Source organism: Anastrepha ludens, chromosome 2 (genome assembly GCF_028408465.1).
Source record: "Anastrepha ludens isolate Willacy chromosome 2, idAnaLude1.1, whole genome shotgun sequence".
Lineage (NCBI taxonomy): Eukaryota > Metazoa > Arthropoda > Insecta > Diptera > Tephritidae > Anastrepha > Anastrepha ludens.
Genome location: NC_071498.1, coordinates 35316943 through 35330379, shown reverse-complemented (window position 1 = coordinate 35330379; position 13437 = coordinate 35316943). Strand labels below are relative to the sequence as shown.

The following is a 13437-nucleotide window of genomic DNA, read 5'->3' as shown; positions in this document are numbered from 1 at the left end:
CTGTACTCTTGTGCTTAGTATTTAAGTTACGCCAAACACTATTTACAATGTACGGAATTCAAAGGTATGGCCAATATAAGACCGTTAACCGACACTCAGCAAATTTGAAAGGGATCAGCGGTTTGCTTACGAAAAACTTAGATTATGTTAGTGTGTGGGAATCGTGCAATATGAGCGGACCGAATTTTGGTGCTGAGTCTCTGGTGACGTGCTAAACCTGGGAATCTATTATCCTTGGTTGTTCAGTCATCAACGAAGTAACTTGAGCGGAGGATGTTCTAATTTTTTTCGTATATCACAACACAATCACAGTAAACAAACCGTCCTTCGAAATCGCTGAAAGCTGGTTAACAATCTGGTGTTTGCCACCCCCCTGTACATCGTGTGGTAATTTAACATCCTTGCCCAACACTATTGCAAAATCAAATACACGGATCATTCGATTTCGGGTAAGCGAATTACAAACAAGTAGTTGAGTTACATTGTATTATTATAAGAGCACCATTATAACTGTAACTGTTATATTTCAAACAACGCCTTTTGTTACATATACTTTAATGCATGACATGTGTTTTTCGGATGAAAAGGGGCAGTTTTCCGTTTTCGCGTGGCAGCTGCACAGTTTTCCATGACGCCGTTTTGTTCGCGAAAAAAAAAAACAATCCCGACGCTCCGGCAAAATAGTTTTGTTATTGACGCACCCTCGTACAGCGGCTAGATGTTTGTCCACTTATTTAGAATAAAATAAAATTCGCATGTAATCCTATTTATACCGTTCATATCAGAAGTGTTATGCCAAAACTGAATCACCATTGATGTTTTTTTGTTTGTGAAATTGTCCACAAAAAAAAACATATATTGTAAAATTACACGAAGTAATACATTGGTATTTGTTAGGCTCAACTTAAAAACTTTCCCAAGAGTTCATTAATTTATTGCTTTATGGCAATGATAATTGATTATTTTATTCTAAAATATCTTACCATCATAAATACCTCACAGCCTGTGAGAAATCCCATTTATTAATTTATATGAGCTTTGCTGTTGCCAGTACTGTGACAATAGAAATAGCAATGCTAACAACTTTTAAGTTAATGAGCAATTAACAGCAAGTTGTATGTCACAAAAAAGTGAGCAATTTTTATGGGGTAAACAAATGATAGGTAGATAAAGTTGCCGACCGAATATACGCGGCACGATAGGTACATAAATAATAAACTAAAATACAATAATTAAAGAATTTGCAGTAATGACAATAGAAGTCAAAATTATTAACTGATTATTTGCAATAAATAAATGAAAATTTCTAAAGGTATATGTAAACATCGGAGATTGTGGATTTTAATTCGTTAAGTTGTGGTAATCATTGCTAACTGAATGGGTTTATTGACGTTTTCATTAAAAAACGATATGCAAGGGGAGATCAAAAAGTTTGGAGCATGGAGAAGTTAGTTAGTGAGGAGAGGGAAGTTATTGCTCTTAATTAGCCCTACACATAATTTAGTAAAATCAAGTTAGAAAATTAAGTGAAGGCGATGAGCGATCAAGGCGAGCAATTAACCGTCGCACAGTGAAATAGAGCGATATTTCAGATGGACAAAATTAATCTCTTACTTTTCAAATAATCAAAACCCTCTTTCTGACTGATAACGGTTGGGTTACCAATTTAATAAATTTTTTACTTCTTTTTATACCGCCAGTGAAATAACATCTCTCCGCTAGGCATTCAAATATCGAGGTTAATGGTAATGAAAAATTGTCCCTTATACCCCAAAAAGCGTTCTAGTCGTTCTACTCACATTCGGAACAAAATCTCCTTTCTAACGAAAATTCAGGTAGACGCTGACAACCGGCTTCGCAGGTGCGTAAAACAAGCATACAGCGATCGGACTTACTAGATTAACAATTTTGAGTAATTGCGTTCAGAACTAGAATAAAAGTAACTTTAATTTTTGGTGCATTTTGAGCATCCAGTTCCTTTACTCATATCCTCTGTTTCCTTAGACATTTTTGAAAAATACCGAAAAACTGGTTCTGGAAGACGCCCGTTTGAAAAAAGGAAAAAACAAATCCAGGTCGCTTTGAAGCTACATATGTATATGCCCACAGGGAAACAGGGATAAATGATGATGATATGAATCTATGCGAAAACAAAATCCTACCCAAATAAGGGCATTTTTGAAGAACAGAGAAATATTGGAAATAAATTTAGCAAAATTTCTAACCTCACCTCGTACACATAAATTTTTCATATTCGAAAATATTTGCTTAGCTGTCTACTCTCCTTCAAATGCAGTGACTTAATTATAAACGCAAAATATATCAGAATAAATCCGGAAATAAGAGCCAAGCTAAACGCTTACTGAAATCATTTTAAGTAACAAAAAAGAAAGGACACAACAATAGAAGTGTGCTTTGATTTATGGTGGCGGTTTAGAGGAAAAGATCGATGTTGCAGATTAACAATTTCATGCATTTTTATGCACACGTATAGAACTCGTGTCGACAGTAAATCAAAAACATTTATTTGTTAAAAAAACTCTTATAATAGGTTTATGAGGGATTTCGTTTATTTTATCTACCATCATGGTTTTTGTTGTTGTTGGTTTTGCTCTATTTTGGTAACCTTTCAACAATTCGAAATTTGAAAATCACGTAGATGGTTATTTGATTTGAGATTTGGACGTCATGTTGTACAATTGACAGTTATAATCCCTCTTTGCGGCGCAGAAAAAATTGTTAAAGTATTATACAAAATACTAAAATAACTCAGGCTACATGCACTGAGAATTGGACTTGATGGGCAGATTGTCAAAAAGTCTTATCTGCAATGCCAATCATTGTTAATCCCCCTTTGTTGGTGTGATAGCAATGCACCGCTCCAAAAATCACAATATACCTCTGTGTACTTAGAGATTCATTTTCAAAGTAGTTAATAGTCGAAAATTACACAGAGTGCGCCATACCCGTCCAAATTGATACCAAAGGAATATACATATGTATGTGGTTTTGTTGCTTGAGTTAGAGCACATGAATCCCTTGACAAACTTGTCATGTGCTGGACATGTTGAGATAACTTTAAATGGAACGAAATACGTGGTACATGTGGATAGATAGAATGAGTAAACAAGTAGCAAACCAACTAATAAGTGTTAATGTGTAGTTTGCTGGCTTGAAGACCTAAAAGCAAGTAACCAAACTTAACTAGTCAACAAAAAAGTAAAGCGTAAATACTGCAGTGATGCAGCAACTGGTTGTTTTTCTTTGTTTTACAGTTTTTGTTTGTTTTATTTTCTCATTGCAAAAGCTGTAGCAAGTCAGTTAAGTAGAGAGCAAAGAGTGATTAGTGTACATAGATAAGACTGTAGACTGGATGTCTATGTGCTTCATTTCCGTGTAGTGCTGTTATTGCCACATTAGTGGCATAACATAAATGGTGAGCTTAATGGAAAAGCTGATGCGCATTATGAATTTAAATACTTCGAGAAGCAGGTTCTTATATGCTTCTTATATGCAAGGAGAAAATGCTGGACTTTTTACATTCAGTGTGGTGGAGGATAACCAACAAGGGATTTTAATAACGAAGCGCTTTTTCTAAAATGTTCTGAAGTCAATTTATATATGTAGTTATTATTTATTTATTTTATATACAATAATAAAACTAACTGGTATACAAAACGAGTACTAGTAACAAAAAAAAATTCAAAGCGGTTGATCTAATAGCTCCTGGTGACGCTCAAGCATGCATGTCCTGTAGCTTATACATATGTGTGCGTGTCGGGTGCATGACGGTAATAGCTAAAATTTTTGATTTTCATCATGCAAAAGCCGACAACAAGTATGTGAGACACGAAGAAAGTTCGTGTGTCACCCGACAAGCACACATATAAGCTGCAGGACATGCATGCTTGAGCGTCACTAGGAGCTATAAATACCTAAATTTTGGGAAAATGTGTTTGGAGTGACCAAAGGTCAATACATTAGGACCAAATGACAAATTTTTTTGTTCATCGTCTGAATGTTAGGTTAGGCTGTGGTGGTAGTCGGTTTGTACGACCAACTCAATTAGACCTTACAGGTCCGTTGCGATACCACTCTGTGAAATGGAAACGTCATTTTTTTATCTTCATGAAACCATTTTGTCTCAAACGCAAATAATGTATGTAATTTACGGTTCATTCAATAGATGGTCCAACATGAAGGCGGAAATATAATATTATGGCATAGGGTGCATTTTCTTGGTATGGCATAGGGCCGATTGTACGGATTCAAGACAAAATGGTGAGCTTTCATGACCATATGAAACCATATACCTTTGATAGCAGGCAAATTTCAAAATATTCCTCCTACTAACTAGTTAAGAATTAGTTTAGCAGGGAGAGAATCGATGTTTTAGGTTGATCAGGAGTCTCGACGTAAATCCTATTCAAAACTTTTGCAAAGAAATAAAAAATGAGATCGCAAAGAAAAATTATAAGATTTAGACGAAGTTTGTTTTTTACCGTTCAGGAAGACAGCTTGGTATGCTATATCTAAATTCAAGTATCAAAAACTCATTGCGAGTATAAATTGCTATCATAAAAAAAAGGAGCTAAAACACAAAATATTACGCTTAAAATTTGGGCGATTAAGAAACTAAATAAAATATTGCTTTAAGGGGTGACATAGCGCAGAATTTTCAAAAAATAGATTTTTGTTTCTTACAGATTATTTTTTTTTATAGTTTTAGGCAGATTTCTGTGGATGTCGATTGTAAAAATTCCCCATAGATACAAATTTAAGGTAGAAAATGTAACTGCCCGACGAGAGTTTAACGCAGACAGGTAGTTGTCCTTCGTTTGAGGCAGCTCAAGCGAAATGCACTTGACAGTTTAAACTCGTTTTAAATTTTTCGAAATTAAAAAATCCGGCTCGACAGACTATAACTATAACTTTATTTTACAAGCATTTTTTTACTTTAGATTTCAATGTGAAATGATGCAGACCGTGGATAAACTCTTTTTCCATTGTACTTTGGGTCACGCGATTTTTTATATATTAATTTTTGTAAAAAAAATTAAAATACTGTTTTTTATAAAGTTTAAGTACTAATAAACAATGTATACAAGTTTTTCATATTTATTTATATTGTTATCCTTTCTAAAAACAGTTTTTCTTTTAGATTATTTTTGGCGCTGCTGGCCGTAAGTATGTAACCCCTTAATTCGATTTGCCCCTCTTTTTTGAAGGGAATTTTTGTGCCGCCGTAGCCGAATGGGTTGGTGCGTGACTACCATTTGGAACTCAGAGAGAACGTAGGTTCGAACCTCGGTGAAACACCAAAATGAAGAAAAGTTTTTTCTAATAGCGTTGAACTCTTACTTGAGATTGTATTATTATTAGACGTAAGAAAGCCTTACATAAAGAAAGTATTGTGATCTACTAGTTCTGTACAAATTAGTTCTAAAATCCTGCTTATTCATTAAGTTATATGGTTGCACTTCTCCCACATATACTAGTTGCCCTGATAAATATTTTACTGATTTTAAATACGAATAATAAAACGTCCATTTCAGTTCTTTGGTTGACATTAAGCCATTTTAAAGTATCGAGTGTGTAACATACGGGGGTAAATATATTGCACAATAAAATACAACCCTTAGTTTGTAATTTTTATAGCCTATTTCTGTTTCCTGCTGAACCCAGGAGCAATATTGTAGAGCAATACTCAAAGTGAGGCTTGTTGATCACATTGAGCTATCAATTGACAATCTTTTCCCATGATGTTATGGCAATAAGGTCACAAAGGGACTGGAAATTGGTTTGCAGTTTCGAAGGGCGTCCGTTTCATATACCATAATTAATGTCACAAAAAAAAAAATCAATACTTTATCCTAACTCGTTGTATTTATTTAGTTTAAAGGTATACCGGCATATTGGGAAAACCTCCCTCAAAATAGGGTGGGACATTGGTTGGCTTCCTTATATACATACTTAACAAGTTAGTTTGACACTGACCAATATTTAGCGCTCATAAAAGTAGCAGAAACTCAATATCGAATTTTAAATGTTACAAAATGGGTTGTTTTGCTTTCAAATACAGAATGGTTACTTTCAAAGTGCTTTTTTAACTTCGTGCTGAATTTAATATGGGCTGCATTTTCAACTTGGCGGCTATGTTGACCAACAAAATTTCAGCATGTTTGTTTTTCTTGTTTTTTCTTTAATAGACTATAATAAGATAAAAATGTATAACTGATTAAAAATCTAATACTAAATAAATTATCTAGACTGCATTTTTCCTGGTATGCTCCCTTAAAATATGTATACTGGACGTATTAATATTATAACATAAACGGTTAATTTTCAACTCAAGTTGAAAATTGAAGAGAGTTATTTCTATTATTTTGGAAAATTTTGTACAGAGATTGGAAATTGCGCACTTGCTAATTGATTAATAAAACCATTTATACTTTTAATAGCTGACTTTTTATGCACAAATTTCAAACTGATTTTCTAACAAAGTACTCTAAATATACTATATGTTAACTCGATCTGAACAGGGTTTTACGTATTATCCTTGAATTTATCCATGTGTATAAGAATAAATGAATTATGGAATTGGAAAAATTGGGTTAACATTGAAATGATTTTACGGCACTCTTTTTATAATATTTTGCTAATTAGCTAATATAGTTTGCAGCAGAGGTGACAAAATTGGTTTAAAATAGTTGGTATGGGTATCAATCGACGGCTTTCTGTCCGAATATGCGTGTTCCAAAAGCGGAGCGTAATTCTTGAAAACCGTTTAAACTTTATTAGCAAGTTCCCTTGAAGTGTATTTGTATCACTAATTACACATTCAATCACGCACCCACTTGTCGTATCACACAACACTGTATTCTTGATATTTTCAGCAAAATATTTTGCTGAATATTGCCTATTATTTCATTACTTCAATAATTTAAATGTCAAAATACAGTGGCGGGGAAGACAAACTTTGACAAATTATGTCTGTTGTTAACTTTTGAACGGTTTAAAAGAATATTAATACTGGGACCAAAACGCGTCCTATTTAAGTTTAATAAATAACGAAGCATGAAAGAGTAAAAAGAGAAAATTGTATTGTTTGTAAACTATTCCTCTTTAAAAAAATTTTTTTTGAACATTATTTTTCCCTGCTCAATGCACTGCAACTGTGACACTCTATTTTTTTAGCGTCGTAGACAGGGGAGTGCCACAACTGTAAATATCACATTTATTTGCATACAGGTATACACATACATACATACTCACACAGATACGTGTTCTGTGTAGGCGGGTAACCGGCCACGCGATTGTAAATATTAATAATAATAGCGCTTTGAAAAATTGCAATTGAGATTGAAATTCGATTTTCCGCTTTTACAAGATATTCCTTTTTTCTTTTCTTCAACATTTCTATTTACCTTAGTTTTTTTATAGTTTTACATTTCGTATTTTTACAGCATTACAAACAAACAAACAAACAATAGACACATTAGGTGCCTGTTGTCCAACTTCGAAGTGATGACTGTGACTGTCATCGATGCAGTAATTGCCCTTGTTGTTCGTATTGTTGTTGTTGTAACTATATTCGAATTCCTTGGTAGCACACGTACATATCTAAGCAACAGCATAACATATGTATGTACGAATAGTACATATTTGAGTGGAGTAAACAGGAGGTTGCTATTGCTGTTTAGTTAGGTATTTATTTTTAATATGCGCATTTGGAAATTTCACAAATCCAACAAAACGTGCGAATAGCAACGAAAGCAAATATGAGATTGTGAAAAATAAAAATGGGCAAAAATTAGACAAATACCATAATAATCAAGTAAGGTTGCAACTATTGAAAGAAGATAAAAAATAAGGCGAAATGCGAAAATAATTGAGAACATGAGGAAGGCGGGGGCGCTTTGGCAACTGAAGGCGAGGGGGTAGCTCAGCGAGTGACATGCGTTGGGGTTGAGTGAATGGAATTGTTTCGTTGATACGTTAAGGTGGTGGGTGAGTCAGTGTCGGTGTCGATGCCGGCAAGTGGTGCACACAAATAATTACACTAATGTAATTTCGCTGGCGTAGACATGCATATGCACATCCACACACATACTCCCATACACGTGCGTGCCTATGTAAATTATATTTTACGAATGAAAAATCTTGTAGCGGAAAAATCTATTCGTCATAATCGACAGCATGGCGACAACAACAGAAGTGTCAGCGACGAAAAAACTCGTTACGAAAAGAGTAAAATATTAAAGCAACAACAAAAACAAGTGAATTTAACGAAATTCATATTTGTCGCCTGGCCGAAGACCAGATACATGTGTATACATTTATTTCACATGACATACTCGTACACGAGTCGCTAATAAGAAAAAACAAATATGCAAACCAACAAATAGTGTTGATGGGCTAGTAATCATCGTACTCCCGCATATTCGGTGCTGCCATCGTTTTCGCATCTCTATCGCGGCCAACACGATGTATCTTCGCAAAATAAATCTTCATAAAAGACAATACGGAACAACAACAAAGAGAAAGGAAAGAATACACAAATTATACAACCTACAAAATACTTGTTTTGTTCGCTTATGCATATGTATATGAACAGTGGTGGAGAAAAAAATTAAGCCAATAATTGAGCGAACATCGATATGGGATATATTAACATTTTGCAAGACAAACACCTTTAGCGCTCTCAAAGGGCCGATTAAATAGGAATAGTTGAGGTACCAAAGGTACATAACAAGCACGCTTAAGGCACCCTGGACCACTTTCTGTGTTATTGACCACAATTTTTCAGGTCGCGACGTAACTGTAAATATGTATATATTTGGCGCGTATCCCTTTTTTGGGGGTTTGGCCGTCCTATTTGTGGCGTGCGTCTTGATGGCGGCAAATATTTTTTATGAGGAGCTTTTTTATGGCAGAATACACTCGGAGGTTTGCCATTACCTACCGAGGGGTGACCGCTATTAGAAATAACTTTTACTTCATTTTAGTCTTTCACCGAGATTCGAACTTACATACATTCTCTCTGAATTCCGAATGGTAGTCACGTACCAACCCATTCGGTTACGGCGGCCGCCCTTGATACTGAGAGATTTTATGCACCAGAGGATTAGAAATTTAGTAAAATTTACGAGACGGCCCATAACGAGCAGAATATAAAGTTTACCAGACCAGTTCTAGTTTAGGTGAAATCAATTTTTATTAACTAATATAGCTACATATATACAGCTACATCGACAGTCGGTTCTACGTTGCCGGAACAACTCGGGGTTTAAGCCCTGGCAACGACTATCATTACGGCAACATTTTTCAAAAATTTATTACGATATTTAATGATAATATAAACTAAAATTCAAGTTATAATGTGCTATTTGATATTTTACAAATGCTACGAATCCTCCAAGAATGTTTTTTTTTTCTGAAATGGCTTGCTAGTAGAAATTTTTATTCCAACAGTTTAATTTTCAATGATAGGTAAATCACTGCTCCATATGCATGTGTTGAAATTAGGAACAATAATCATTTCAAATTAATAAAATGTTACTAAACATTTTCGCTACTTCATCCCACTAATAGAATCGGCAATAGAAAGTAATTGTTCCACTTAGCGTCTGAGTTATTAAGAAAATATTAACAGGTTACAAAGAATTAACACACTACTGTGCACAATTTCATATGTATGTACATATTTATGTCGTTGGCGCTTTGCTCATTTGTGTTCTTCTCCCACATTTGCCATATTTTTTCTTTCTTTTCTTATTTCTTTTATTTTTTGGCCACACTAAATATTGTTTTTTTTACGATTTATAAATTAAATGCGCGAATAGTTAAGATTCTGTTATACACACATGAAATCGTTATAATGAAAAAAAAAAATGTGCGAATGGCCAAAAAGCGAGGAATGAGGGAAAAATATATAAAAACAAAGGCAGATAAAAAAGCACACAATATGTAGTGGAAGAGACACCTAAAACGGTTTTAAAAAGAGTATCTGCCAGTTTCGACAGTGGCAGCCGCAGCCGTAAAAAAAACAATAACAATCACTAGCAGCTGGCGCAGCCTTAATATCCGCTTAATTATAATTACTATTGTTGTTGTCATTAATTTATTTGCTTTTGTTGCTTTTCTCAATTTTGTTGTTGTTACCATTCTCTCTACTGAATTTATTATTTATTGATGCTGTATACACACTACTTATGAAACACATATACATATATACACATAAGCACGCACATATATTTTAGTGCCACTTTTCAGCATGTTTTATGCATAGAAATCGCTTTAAATGCTAGCAAAATTTGCGGTCAATAAATTTTTTATTGGTTTATTTTCGATATTTTTCATTGACTATGACTAAATGACCTTTTTTACCGTGGTTATAGTTTTAGAACATTTCGATTTTTTTTCGTATTTTTACGGTTGTTTCTTTTCGATGTGTATTTATTCTTTATTTAATATTCGACTATTATATTTTAGTGAGTTTTGTTTTACATTTGATCTGGTTTGCCCACATTTTAGATATCTTTATTATAAACCAAATTTATTTTGTTGCCTTGAGTTTCGGCAATTAGTTAGTTTACATAATTTGTATTTCAAATTTTAACTCACATACCCGTGTCTATTTTTAAAGCTTAAACTGACATAATAAGAGTTTTGTCATTCCTTCTTGATTATCGAAAAGCTGGATTCACGTACAGTGGACGAATGTGCGATTAAGCCGAATTAAATAAATGCACCTACAAAGTTGCAACATCGCATATGGCATTCGTCGAAAGCAACAAGAAAAAATAAGTAACAGTAACAACTATGTATACAACGAAAACTCGTTATGTCGTCCAATAGCTGTTCGCTGCGTGCAAGCGAAACAAAGGCAAAAAACAAAAAGGTTCACTACTTTTAAGGATAATTACATATTCAGGTAATGGTAATTGCTGCTGATGCGAGTGCATTGTGGTTGGCATAGTTGTTGTTTTCGTTTTGTTTCAAGGGTAAACTAAAAATAAGGGTAAAAGATATTTCGATATAGCGCCTTTCACATTATCATACCCTTGTATTGTACAAATTGTATGAACAGCGGTAAAATGGAAATAATACTGAATTGAGTTTTATTTTTTCAAATTTGGTAAACACTGGAGATGCTATCAGTATATGGTATGAATGTTTTTTAAAGAATATTTCCCACGTTCGCATATACAACGAATTTTTCACACCAATCTGCGAAATGCTCTCTACTGCACGCATTCATTCAAATGCAAGCAACCACTTTGGCCTGAGTAAATCAATTATTTACAAAGCGGTTTCCCGCCTGTACGCAAAACACACATTTTACGAATTCATGAAAGGAATTCCAGCATCGGTAGTTGCAGCAGTGCTGCATTGGAGCAACAGCACTAGCAGAATACAGCAGCCATCAAAACAAACCACAAATTCACCGCCAATTGCAACGCTGTGCGCGCGCATTTGTTTGCAAATACATTTTTCTCTTTGCTTCTGATTATGTTTCTGCATTTATATTTGATGTTTCGTGTTGTTTTCTCGTGTTTTGCCAATTCTTCTGTTTTTCATTTTGACAAATATTTTCATATCTTTTCGTTGTCTCCACTTTTTTGTGTACATCATTCAGTTTGGCTTACCTTTTACTCTTTCGAAAATGAGTTTTTGTTGCCGAGCTGCAATATTTATGCATCCTTCACTCTTTTGTTATTATTTTTTGTATTAAATTTCATTGAAGTTAACCAAAGCACAGCTACCTTGGAAATTAACTTAATTTTTACCCCAATTTGTACACTTCACTCCCGTTTCACAATATCACTGTTTGCTTTAGTATGTTGTTTTCGTTTTTCTTTTTGGTTGCGCGCTCTCGTTGTTTCCATTCGCGCAAACTAAACTCACCGACAAAATTACACACATGCACAAGCACTCTCGCAACGCACGAACACACTCGAACAATCGTCTATACGAAAGATGAAAAAATTTTTCTCACTACCTTCACTGAAAGCAGGTTTTCCGATTTTCATTTCTAGATTTTACCAACTTTCCATGCGATAAACTAACAAATTTTACTTCAACCAAGTACTATGGTAATTGTTTTTCACTTTTTTAACAGTTTTAATTATTAATTATGGCATTTTTTGTGTAAATTTTCGAAATTTAACGCACTCACGACACGACACTATATTTTACAGAAAAGCGAATTAGTAGAATGCAAAATTGTGAAGTTGGCTGTGATTACCGCGTTTCTCTTTGCTGGCAGAATTCCGTATCGAGTGCGTTCCATCAGCTGGTCTTTAGCTGATTCTTATTGGCGCTGTTCATTGCACGAACAATTACTAATTGGTGGAGGAAAACAATGAAATTAACTGGTATTTTTGAAATGTACCTATGCTAAGTTTGAACAATTAACATATAGGACGGATTCCATTTAGATTGAATTTGTTTTTGGGTGGTGAATTTCCTAGCTAACTTTGATTAGTGGAATGGGTCGGGAACTGCACCTTTTTGCCTTTATATGTTGTTTGGTTAAAATATCTAGTTGGTCTTGAGCTGAATCTGACTGCGATGTTCATGGCTGTACAGTTACGCATTGGAGGACGAAATCTATAAAAGTAACTGATATTTTTAAAATAATTGCAAAGTTGAACCATGGAACATATAAACAAGTTTCTAATTAGTTCGAGTTGGGTTTGGCTTTGGAATTTCCAATCCGAATTTTTTAAGCGCAACGGGGTGAGTACTGTACCTTAATACATACATATGTATGTTCTCTTAAGCTTTGACTCTTGTGTGAAATATTTTATTTGTTGATCCGTGATCCTGTTGAAAGATTAACATTTGGTTAAAATTCTGGAATACTGGAGCCTATGACCGCACGAAAATACCCCCTGTCACCTGCTGCCCGGCAGGATATCACCCTGATATAGGTGCGCTCATCAGAGGTGAAAACCGATTGGTTGTAGGTGACTTTAATGCGCATCACGATCTTTGGCATTCAAGCCTGCCAAATGATCGTAGGGGACAGCAATTGGCAGAGCAGATAGACGACTCGACATTCAGCACAGTGAACGACGACGCCCCCACCAGGGTAGTGGGCAATTGTAGCAGCTCGCCTGACCTAACAATAGCTAGCGCGGGTCTGATAAATAGCATAACGTGGCGACCTATGCTATCGCTTGCATCAGACCACTTGCCCATTATCGTCTCGATCGAGAGACCTGCCGATTTCGTTTCCGCGAATCACCGGTCCTATTTTAACTTTATAAAAGCTAATTGGGCCGGCTTCACGGAATTCACCGAGGACACCTTCGCCGCTCTTCCCATCCCCACTGATGTGCGCGTCGGCGAACGCGCATTCCGCAAGGTGCTCACAGCTGCTGCGGCTCGCTTCATCCCAGCTGGATGTTATAAGGACATCCGTCCTCA

At 35.1% G+C, this 13437-nt stretch overlaps 1 protein-coding gene across 2 annotated transcripts in view; it reads right to left on the bottom strand.

Annotated features, from left to right (window-relative positions):
• The window catches only part of LOC128868355 (histone-lysine N-methyltransferase trithorax), a 61137-nt gene extending 48928 nt beyond the window's left edge, over window positions 1–12209 (bottom strand). The window contains exon 1 of one of the 2 annotated variants that reach the window (XM_054110361.1): window positions 11652–12209. The gene's annotated coding sequence lies outside the window, so the exon portion shown is untranslated. The remainder of the gene's footprint in view (window positions 1–11651) is intronic. The other variant, XM_054110352.1, reaches the window with a different exon arrangement.
• Window positions 12210–13437: the final 1228 nt, after the last annotated feature.